This window comes from Symsagittifera roscoffensis, chromosome 9 (genome assembly GCF_963678635.1).
Source record: "Symsagittifera roscoffensis chromosome 9, txSymRosc1.1, whole genome shotgun sequence".
NCBI classification, from domain to species: domain Eukaryota; kingdom Metazoa; phylum Xenacoelomorpha; order Acoela; family Convolutidae; genus Symsagittifera; species Symsagittifera roscoffensis.
In genome coordinates this window covers 54,459,752-54,471,323 of record NC_087070.1, presented here as the reverse complement: position 1 = coordinate 54,471,323, position 11,572 = coordinate 54,459,752, and the positions used below count along the sequence as shown (strand labels likewise).

Here is an 11,572-nt window from a genome sequence, read left to right as displayed (position 1 = left end):
TTTTGTTTCTGCAGCAAAGTATTCGCATATTCCTGACTTGATTAGTAAATTTGTAAGCAAAATGGTAGGGAGGTATTTTTTCGATTGAGCTTTTAAAAGTTTAAGAGCACTAATAAATTTGCACTTTTATTTCTCTAATAAAAAGTCGCCGAGAGATCAAAACGATCAATACTTGCATTAATTAATTTCAAAAATCAAAAGTCTTCAAATAGTTTCTTTTGAAACTAAAAAGCGGCTAGTAAAGGACAGAGATTTTGACTAATTTTTTCGAGAACTCATACGAAAGAAACCAAAAACTATATCAAAATATAACAAAAACGTGGCTATTCACACAAAACAAATTATCAAAAACTCAAATAAGTACGATTCGCTCCTCAAATTCTTTTGAAATAATTCAAAACAAAACTATAGACATTTCTTAAATTTATTGTAAAAAAAATATTCATAATTGCACCATAATTGTCTTAATGAACGTCTTAATAGCCTGATTCAACATATTTTAATTAATTTTTTTGAAAACCTGAAAAAACATCATTGCATTTTCAACGCTTGTTTGAAAATTTTTCGTGGACCGGATAAATTGTTTCAAAAACGATTTCGTTATTGCAGCCGCATTTTTCATCGTTTTATAAAAAACTGAACGTTTTTGTTGACTGCATATTTCTGCTTCAATTATTCGAGACAATTTCGGTGAAAAACTAGAACCAGAATTTATAACTTCTCAAACTTTGTAAATTGACCGGTTTAGAAGTTTTCGCTTCGTAAGAATTCTTGAGAGAACCTACTCGAAATCTTTATCATTGAATAGCCGTTTTTTGATATCGACTACTAAAACGGTCTGAGGATTTTTACTTTTTGAATAAGCGCAAGTGCGGACAAAACTAATCTTCTTATTTGAATAATTTTCTTGTAAAACAACAAAACTAGTCTATTAAATAACAAGAGTTTTCCAAAAAAGCTATCACAGCAAAAAAGATTTGATTTATGTTCATTAATTTCTAGTAACTCGTTCGTAGCCCTTTAGACTTTTTATTCGTTAAAATTTTGAGATAATAAATCAAAGCAAAGTTGAAAGCAATCTTGATAATTACGCTTGGAAATTGAGTTTATTATCTTTCTTCCCTTAATTTGGGATGTTCTGTAATTACATATTTAGGCTACGGGTGAAAAAGCAAGTAAAAATTAGGGCAGGTACACATTCCTGTTTTTGAAAAAGTGTGAACACATCCTTTGATGTAAAAATAGATACAATTTACCACCCGCAACAATAAAAATGGATAAAAATTGATTTTGATCAGAACGGTGTACAGATTAAATTGGGTCTAGAGTCCGCTTATTTACAACCAACTTGGGAGTGCTAATGGACTCTATACAGATTGATTGTGTTCTTTTTAGCCAAAAATATGTAATTTTAGTGTCTAAATAATCAATTTTATTAATAACCCCGTATACAATCTGAAGATACTCTGTATGTAATCAAGAAATGACCTACAAAAAACTCAATTTGTGTACTATGTCTTAATAATCTGTAAAATATGCTTTTTTGCGTCAAGGTATTTACGTATTAATGATTGTATTAGTTTTTTCAGCTAAAACATTATCATGATGATTTAACTAAGAAGCATAGATTATATACTTTAAACTTTTCTCTTTTTTGTTGATAGGCAAAAAAACGGGGACACAATCTTAAAAACATCTAATCAATATGTATAAAATATGTATATAGTCTGTAATTATATTGATTCATTACATCAGAACTGAAAACAAAAAGAATAGTAAGCTTGTGGTTTGAAAAAGTAGATTTATGGGACACAAGGCAAAATGGCGTGCAGGTAAGTGTCTTATTCTCATCTCGAATATGTTACTAGGAACTTGATTTTTTAAATTTGATTTTCACCTTGATTACTTAACTTAAAAAAATTGGCGAGTGAAAAAAATTGGCGAGTGTTTATATTTATCCACGCTTGCGCTATTTCATTTCAAAACGCAAAAGTTTCACTTAGATCATTTGTTTGAAATCAAAATATGGAGATTTCATGATAAAGATTTCAATTAAGTTTTATGTTTGAGAGCTCACGTGAAATGAAAGTAAATAACCCATCTCCAAACATAACGAACATTAAGCAATTCGTTTTGCCAGTCATGGATTTTTGTCTTTGCAGTAAATTTTAGAGTTGCTTTCAGCTGTGTCTTGATACAATTCCTAGAAAGTTGATTAAAGAACAAGTGATAAAAAAAATGAAAATTTAATATTATCTTCCAGTGACTATTTTTATCCACACTCGCTCCTAAAAAAGCTTTTAAAAAGATATATAATGAATTATATAAAATATCTACTCTTGCTCTTAATCTAAAAAAAATGAGTTAGAGTGAGAGTGGATAAATTAATTGCTGGGCGAGAATAAATTGGCTAAGACAAAAACTGAATCAAAATGGTTTACGACCCAGGTCGAGGTCGTGATTTTAGGTTCAGACAGTGTGGACCGAAATTTAGCATGTTCAGATCATTGGTATCAAAATGTGGAATATGGTATGTTCAAACTGTGTGGACTAAGGGAATCCGGTTTCAGACCGTATGAACAAAAAAAACGGTTTCAGACCTTGTGGACCAAAAGAATCTGGCTTTAGACCGTGTGGACCGAATCAAGCCACTTTCAAACCCGATTCAAACCGTATGGGCCGAAGCAACCCGGTTTAGGACCGTGTAGACCAAATGAGTCTGGTTTCAGACCATCTGGACCAAAGTAATCCTGATTCAGACAATGCGGACTGAAAGCATCCGGATATAGACCGTGTAGAACTAAAGAATAAGGCTTCAGACTGTGTGGACCAAAAAATCTGGTATCAGACCAAGGGGTCAAATAGAAAATTGGGTTCAATTGGGGGACTAAAAATATTTTTAGAACCTAAGTAAACGTGCCGAACAAAGAATTTTGTTCTAAGTAAAAATTCAATTAATGGGAAAAATCATCATCCTTTTTAACCTAACCCAAAACATCTTAAAATAGGTTAAAATACACCAAATTAGTAGTTTGTTCTGTTTTTTTTTCAGTTTTTTACAGGTTTTTAGAGAAACTGCAACACTAGATTTTCCTAAATCAGGTAAGAGCAGCTATTTTACGGAACATTCTAAGTTGGTACGGAACATTCTAAGTTGTTATAAATAAACTTACCTGAGAAAATGGGTCTATATAGGTTTTTACGCAAGTATGTTCTCGCGGGAAAATCGAGATGGAGCTATTCAAGGAAAGTTACGCAACAGCGGGCAAGTTCTTTGAGGAAAAAATCGATAGCATTTGCCGTCTCAGTGGGAGAACGGTTTTCAACCACCTCGTCAACAAAAAAAATCATTAGAAATTCAAACTCTGGGGAAAAATGATGAAACAGGAGAACTCAAAAACTCAATACTCAAACTTTTCATATTAATTAACATTTTTGCCCATTTATTTTTCAATACGGTATAGTGGGTCGTGTTTGAATTCAGCAATTAGGTTTATCTTTAGCTTTAGCAATTGGTTAACAATTCATTAGTCTGTTAAGATCGGAGGGATTTCTATCTCAACATGTTGAAGTTGATTATGTGAATATTAATCCCTCTCTTGTTTCTGTTGAAACGTTAGAACTAAGGATATCAATTGATTATTTTTGATTCAAAATTCCACATAGAGGCGAAGCGCAGTCAATTAGGGTCCCAGCAAAACCTGGAAAACTGGAGACAACTGTTTCATCTTTTTGGAACTTTTTATACTGATTCGGGATGAAATGGGTTCTTTCGAAAATTGGACTTTGCCCAAAACCTTAGTTGTTTCTTAACTAAAATAAGTCAGAAGAAAAAAAAAACTTTTGAGAAATTGGAACCTTCTCAAGAATATAACAATATTCTTACAAAAAAAAGAAAGGAGTAGCCGCTTCTGTAGGAAAGCTTCTCGCATCTGGTCTTTCGATGGAACCCTTCATCTCATATTTGATAGAGTCGTTTCTAAGAAAAGTCAAAAATTTCTACAAATGGCCAAAAGTCCAAAAAATTGACTTTCCGAAATCAATAAATTTTTTTGCAAAAAAAGTCGTGGCCGCTTAAGAAGAGAAAATTTCGAAAACAAGTTTTCTCGATTAAACACTTAATCTAAAAATTGGCAGGGTAGTTTGGCTGGGAGAGAAAAATTGGCTGGGAGAGAAAAGTCAAAAAGTCTCCAAAAAGCGGTCAATAAACCAAATATTTGACTTTTCCGAGAATCATATCTTTTTGTGTACAAAACTTAAGGCTTAGCCGAACATGCAGAATTACCCACAAAATTTTAGTTCGTTTGAACCCAAAACCTTAGATTTGGGAAGGAAGTTTTCAAAAAAGTCAAAAAGAATTAAGAAAAACGGTCAAAATCCAAAATTTTACGTCTCCAAGGGCCATAATTTTTTGTATAATAAAATTAGGGCGTAGTCAACAAGGCAGGGGAGCTTCTCAAAAACGAATATTTTGATTAAAGCCAAAATCTCAGATTTGAGAAACCGAAAAAAAATCCAAAATTTTGTGCCAAATATCTCCCCCACAGACTTTTTTGAAGACAGTGGGATAAAGTACAAAAATCAAAGGAGTGAGCGGTCTTTCCATTGGCACCTTTTTATGAAAATGGATAGCAGAATTTGAAAAAACACTTGAAAATTGCAAAAAAAACAATTAAATATCCGAAACATTACGATTCCAAACTGTGTACTGGATAGGCGCACAATTGGTGTTCGTATGTTCCTGGATTCCACAGACAAGTCTTTAAACATGTTAAGAAATTTGTCGAAACGATAAAAAAAAGAATAAGAAAAGAACAACGAGAGCGTTTTATTGCGGAATCCGCTTACAATTTACAAAATACAGTTTGGCCCCGTAATGAAGCGTTTCAAAATAAAATAAGAAAACTACCCAAAAAAACTCAACGTTTAACATGCCAAGCAAGACATTTGATTTTTAAATTAGCTACGGATCAAAAATAACGAAGCGGAAGCAAAACCGACAATCTTTGACCAAACACCAATTCAGCCGAACAAATTGATTTCATAAAAAAGTTTAGTCCCCCTGAAACTACGATGATCAACTACCATGATACTTGATTAGTGTACAAGAAAAATCCGTGATGTGACAACTAAGACCTTAGGCTGCAAAAGCAACTACATTACCTCCAGGCCAACTGGGAGGTGAGGGTTGAATAATAATGTAAAATCAATTTCTTGTCAAAACATTGTTCACGGGAAAAAAGTTTAGTTCCCGATTACAAGACACTTGCTCTCGCAAGTGTAAGTAAAACTAAATCTATGAAAAGAGAGACGTCGTAACGCGGAATGTAAGCCGACAAAAAATAGACAGACAATAGTCCAAAAAAACGAGAATTTTCTAGTTTTAAACAGAAGGTCCCGTCCCGAAAAATGTCTACATTCCGAATTAATAACTCTTGCTAATCGTAAGCGTAGTTCTGACCCATTTTAATCGCATATATTCCGTTTTCTTTATAGTTCTGAAACTGATGCAAAAACTTTGCAAAAAAATATTTGTCATGTCTCTTCCACGTTACTATGCCATATGCCATACATCCCCACTTCTTTAACAGGTCAAGGGAGTACTTGTATTAGTAAAAGTGTAAATAAAAACCTGAAAAATTAGAGAAAAGATTCCAAGACTGAGAGAAATGTGTTTAGTTTTTTGGTATTCATTTTATTTGCTATGCCATGTTATGAACAAAAAAAAACGTTTTCCAAATTTTTACAAATAACGTAGTCCACGTACAACTTTTTACATAAACGAATTAAAAGTCTCAATGAATGTTCCCTCAGATGGCAGAATTTGTACTTTTCAGTTTAAGATAATAGCATATAACCTAAATCCGTTCAAAAAATAGGTTGATTTTCAACCTCTGAATTTTTTGAACTATAAAACTTCTGCTATAACTTTGAGTGAAATTCGATTATTTTTTGGCTTACCATATTGCAATGCGTAGTTTAAACTGCAATTTCAACGCCCTTTTAACTTGTTGATTTTAGCTCATTTGAAAAAAAAAACATTTAGTTGAGGGCGAGACACAATTATAAAGCGAACACACCAAAGTTACATGGAAAAATGCTGGTCATACAATTCCATAAATTGGAAAATATGGATCAGTAAATTGTATTGTGATTTTCATTCAATTTTTTTTCTACACGAAATTGTTTGGAATTGCAAGATGGACATATTTTCCAGAGTATGGAATTGTAAGACAAGCGTTTTTGTCAACCCGGTCTGTGTTTGAGTATTTACGACAAATTTAGAAAAAATTATCAGAACCCAAAAAATCTATGCTTGATTTAAATGGATTTTTTTACACAGTTTTTCTTAACAGCAGTTGCTAAACATATAAGGGTATTAAATAGAAGATTCCTCCATGAACATCTCAGAAAAATTTGGAAACATTCATTGCCTGCCAGTATGAAAGAAAGTTTTAACAATTGTTCATACATAAGTCGTGATCAATATACCAAAGGCGTGATAATTTTATCTGCGGTTTTTTTCAGGAAATATGCAAGACTGGAAAAGGAAGAAGAAATTTCAAAAAGCAAGAGGAAGCGCTCTTCATGTCGTATTACTTCATGTCGGTAACTTCCCAAATGGCATAATTCCCAAATGGCATAAAAATGGAAACTTTTCCCAAATGGCATAAATTTCAAGTTTTCATTGTAATTTAAACGTTTTCTATCAATTTCTATTTCTATCATTTTGTCAGGAACGAAAGCATGTAAACAAGATTTGGAACTAATTGCTTCCAAACAAATTTAAGAAACAGATTTGTCGTAAAAAATTGACCACAAGAAGCTTATTAATAATCGCAAGCTTATGCTTCTTGCTTTTGATAAAAAGTTCTACAAGTTTTTCACGATAAAATGTCAATCAACATTTGAATTGACAATTTGACTAATTTTTTCACATTGTTCACGAAAAAATTTGTTCTCGATTTTTCCAAAGCACCTGTTGCATGAAATTTATGCCATTTGGGAATTATGCCATTTGAGACGTAATCCTTCATGTCGAGCTTAAACTAAATCTTCAACTCAAAACTTTCATGTCAATATAGAAATAGGAAGATCAATTCAATTGCAGCTTTAGATACAGAGAGTGATTACTTTGTTTCAAGCGAAGTTCAACCGAAGCAAATCACCGAATTTGCTACGAATAAGTATTGGGTGCCGGACATCAAGCCGACGGGACTTCAAGCCGAATCGTAAAATTAGGGACTTCAAGCCGAAAATTTTCTCTCCAAGTCATGAAATATGATTAATTTGAAAATTTTTTCGAATAATTTCTCAATTTCATTATCTTTATTCGGTAAATATTAGCGTTTTCATTAAATTTAAGCCTCCAAATGATGTTTAGGAAAGTTGAAAAATAAAACACGGTTGAAGGTAATTTTCTTATAGTCTATTTTTATGCATTTCAAAAACCGGCTGATATTATTAACGGATGCCAATCCCAAGTGATTCATTGTCATAAATAACGCTTATTATGGAGTAAAATAGCCTATGATTTTGACACGCAACGTTTTACAGATGAAAAAATAATGATTTGAGGTGCTTGTAAAGTTTAATTTTCGGCCTGAAGTCCCTTCGGCTTGAAGTCCCGTCGGCTTGTTGTCCTAGACCCATAAATATTGAACAAAAATATTTAAAGTTTTAGAAATAATGTACTGTGTGAAAGTCAATAATATGAAGCCCATTATCTTACGTTTATCACTGAGAATGAATTTAAACGATTTTTTTCTTGAAAAAGTTAATCCTTATTTTCTAAGAAATCCATTTAAATCGCTTGAAAATCATGAAACCTTCTACAAAATTGATTTAACCAATTTTTCGTGGTCTTGAATTAATCCATTTTGTAGTCTTATTCAATTTTCGTTTAATTCTTTTTTTCTCCACAATTTAAGCAAAAAAAAATTGTACGTACAATTATCCATCAATGTTACAGTGGTCGACTGCCACTTGAGGAGATTTGTTTTCCGCAAAAACTTAATTTCACGAAAAACATATTAAAGTCTTTCAAGCTAAGTGAGCCCGCGGTAAAAAAACAACAAGCATTTGAAGTTTTCGAATGTCATTTTTGAATTCAACATTTTAAGAACAATTTTCTGGAGCGAATCAGCAAAAACAATCAAAACACCATTCTTATAGTTTTCAGGTCAAACATTAGCAGACAAAATTAAATGAACAGCATACTTTACGAAGAGGCAAAGCAGATCTTCGCATCACTCGAAAGAACTTGAAAGAAATGAACAGTTACATTAATGCGAAACTAAAAAAAACTTGAAAATCAACAAATTTAGAAATACGAAAACTTCAACCTCAGAAAAACAGACAAGAAATACAACCACTAACAGTAGACAAACTTTTAGTTTTATCCAAAAACTCACTAGGCCGACAACACGCGTTTAGACGCCAATTGATCCGAAAACAAAAAATTTGGAAGGAAAGTGTTGTCATAAAAGAATTTTTGAACAAGCAAAAAGTTTGAACTTTTTTTGCTACCAACCGACCTGATTTGTTCGAAACAAAATTAATCGTTTTTATCCTTAAGCCGATGTAACAATTAAATTCACTTTATGGACAAATTTACACTATGGAAACCAATTCGGCCGAAAAGAACTTCCAAGCGAAAAAGCAGAACGGAAAATATATGATGATGATGATGATGATTGGCTTTACCACTCTTTCTTGAACACAAGAGTGGTAGAAGGCTCACAAAGCCTCACAGAATAAAACAGTTTTCAGGGTTCGTTTAAACAGCGTAAAATCAATAATATCTGTTAAGAGAACAGGCAGTGAGTTCCAAATAACAGCTCCTTGGTAGGCAATGCTCATTTGGTAAATTCTGTTCTGCATTTCGGAAGGATAAACTTTTGTCTGCGCGAAGGGTTGACAGAAGCAGAATTCTTTTTGAAAAGATTGTATAAATAATCGGCACAGTTCCAATTGTGAAACACGCGAAACATGAAGCAGCATATTTTGAACCTAATTCTTCGGTAAACTGGAAGCCAGTGCAATTTCTTCAGTAACTCGTTTGTTGATGCTGTTCTCCTCGTAGCACCTAAAACAAACCTGGCGGCAGCGTTTTGAAGTTTCTGTAGTTTAATAAGTAAAATTTTTTTCACTTTCATATATAACGCATTGCAATAGTCAAGCCTTGACAGAATAAAGCTAGTAACAAACATTTTTCTTTGGTCTAAAGTCAGAAAACGTCGAATGGAATATAATTTACGCAATTCTAGATAACATAACTTGCAACAATGGTTTATTTGCTTCTCAAATGACATGTTCTAATCAAGGTAAACCCAAAAGTTTGGTAAAGCATTTAGGAACTTTTTCTTTATTAAAAATTTTCAATGGCTTTAAATAATCGTGATGCAGTTGTCTACCGAAAAACACTACTTCTGTTTTTCCATCGTTTTTATTAAGACTTAAGTGCAATTGGGAGCATAATTTTTCAATGTTTTCTAGTTTGTGGTTATTTTGCATGAGATTAATCTCCAAAAACAGTTGAGAATCATCGGCATAAAAGTGGTACGCAATGTTGCTATCAATAAGGTAATCAAGAAGAGGTTGTAAATAAAGGATGAATAAAATCGGCCCCAAAACAGAGCCTTGTCGGACTCCAGTTTCGACCTTAATTTTGTCTGACAGACTACTATTTACCAAAACTTGTACAAAGCGGTTACTGAGATAAGTTTCAAAGAATTGTTTAACTGTGTGAGCAATACCAATTTTGTTTTCAAGAATCTTTAATAACAATGAATGGTCAATTGTATCAAACGCAGCAGAAAAATCCATTTGAACAACGTAAAAACACTTTTCCGAATCAATTTTAGAAAATATATAATGAGAACAGAGCAAGAGACCACTCTCTGTTGAATAACCTTTACGGTAAGCCGACTGAAATTGAGGCCAAAGCCGATTTGAGGTTAAATGTTCACTCATCTGTGAAAGTACAAGCTTTTCAGTAATTTTTGACAATGCTGACAAATAAGTAATCGGGCGATAACTTGACATAGTTTCTTGGTTTAAGCCATGTTTTAGAAGTGGTCTGATGACTCCTTGTTTAAAAACATCAGGAAAAACGCCAGATAACAGAATGCAAATAAAAAGATCTGTAAAAAATTGTATATTCTCGGCAATAAAACCTTTTAAGAACCGAGTAGGAATAATGTCCACAGGTGACTCTGAGGTCCGTAAATCATCTAATACGTCGAGTAGATCTATTGGAAAAATACTAGCGAACTCACACCATACGACTAGATCATTTGACGTGCAATCCAGGCTACTATTAGTTTTAGGCAGTTCATCAACTATGTCGTTTACCTTTTTCTTAAAGAAAATGTTGAACCTGTTTGCTAGGTCGAAAGTAGATGAGTTCACAGGAAGTGTATCATTCTTGTGAATCATCAGTTCATTAAGGCAATAAAAAATCATTTTCGAGCTCTTAGAAGAAAAATTGAGAGTATAGAAATCATTACGTTTTATCGAAAGTACAGATCTGTAGTAAGCGACTTGTGCTCGGTACGCTTCACGGTTTTCCGGGGTGTCATGTTTCCTAACGTTGCGTTCCAACTTTAGTTTTTTCCTTTTTTCCCTTTCGCATTCGGCATCGTAGTAACGGTGTTTACCATCACGACTGATCTTCTTTTTAACAGTTGCAATTTCACTTCTTTTCAGGACGGATGCATCATGAAAGGTATTAAATAACGAGTTAACAATCATTGAAAGGACAGTTTGATTGTAAAATAAAATCAGACTTAGCAATTGCAGAAGTCTCAGTTAAAATAGAATTAAAAATGGAAACACGATCAGCTTGATCCCAAAGCCATTTCACTTTTAAATTGACGTTGGAGGGTGCAATAGTCACTGCAGAAGAATTAATAATCAATGTAACACAGTAATGGTCTGAAGCTAGTGTTCTGTCGAGTGCGACAAAATTTGTAACCCTATGGTTGAAGAATATCAAATCTAGTTCATTGCCACCAACGTGAGTGGGGCCAGAACTGTATCGATAAAAACCCATTTCCTCAATACTAGATAACAAGGCTTTAGAAGAATTACACGACTTATTAACTGGAATACGGAAATCCCCAATAATGTAACACCATTTGTATTGTTGCACATAATGTGTAACAAGATCAACCAATTCAGTTAGGAAAATTGAACATGAAGAATTAGGGCAGCGATATAAAACAAAGATGCATACATTCATGTCTGTAAGTGTAAGTTCAGCGACCAAGAAATCCCAAATATCACTAACTGACTCCTCAATTAGCTTAATTCGGAAAGTGTTGAGATAGAAAATTCCAATGTCCCCACCCCGAGTGGGACGATTGTTACCAATGTAGTTATAATTACAAGGCTTCGCAAGATTTACGTAAAATAAGCTATCTTCAGATAACCAAGTTTCAGTAATTGCAAGAAAAGTGACTTCATTTGCAAGTAGGTACGAATAAATTGAATCCGTCTTATTACATATCGATCGAGCATTCCACAGTGCACAAACATGAATACTCGTCTCTGGTTTCAAGTTCTGGCT

The 11,572-nt window shown here is 33.2% G+C and overlaps 1 protein-coding gene across 1 annotated transcript in view; it reads right to left on the bottom strand.

The window, feature by feature from the left end:
* Nucleotides 1–11,572, bottom strand: part of LOC134854300 (huntingtin-interacting protein K-like) — a 318,593-nt gene that overhangs the window by 306,233 nt on the left and 788 nt on the right. The window lies entirely within an intron of this gene.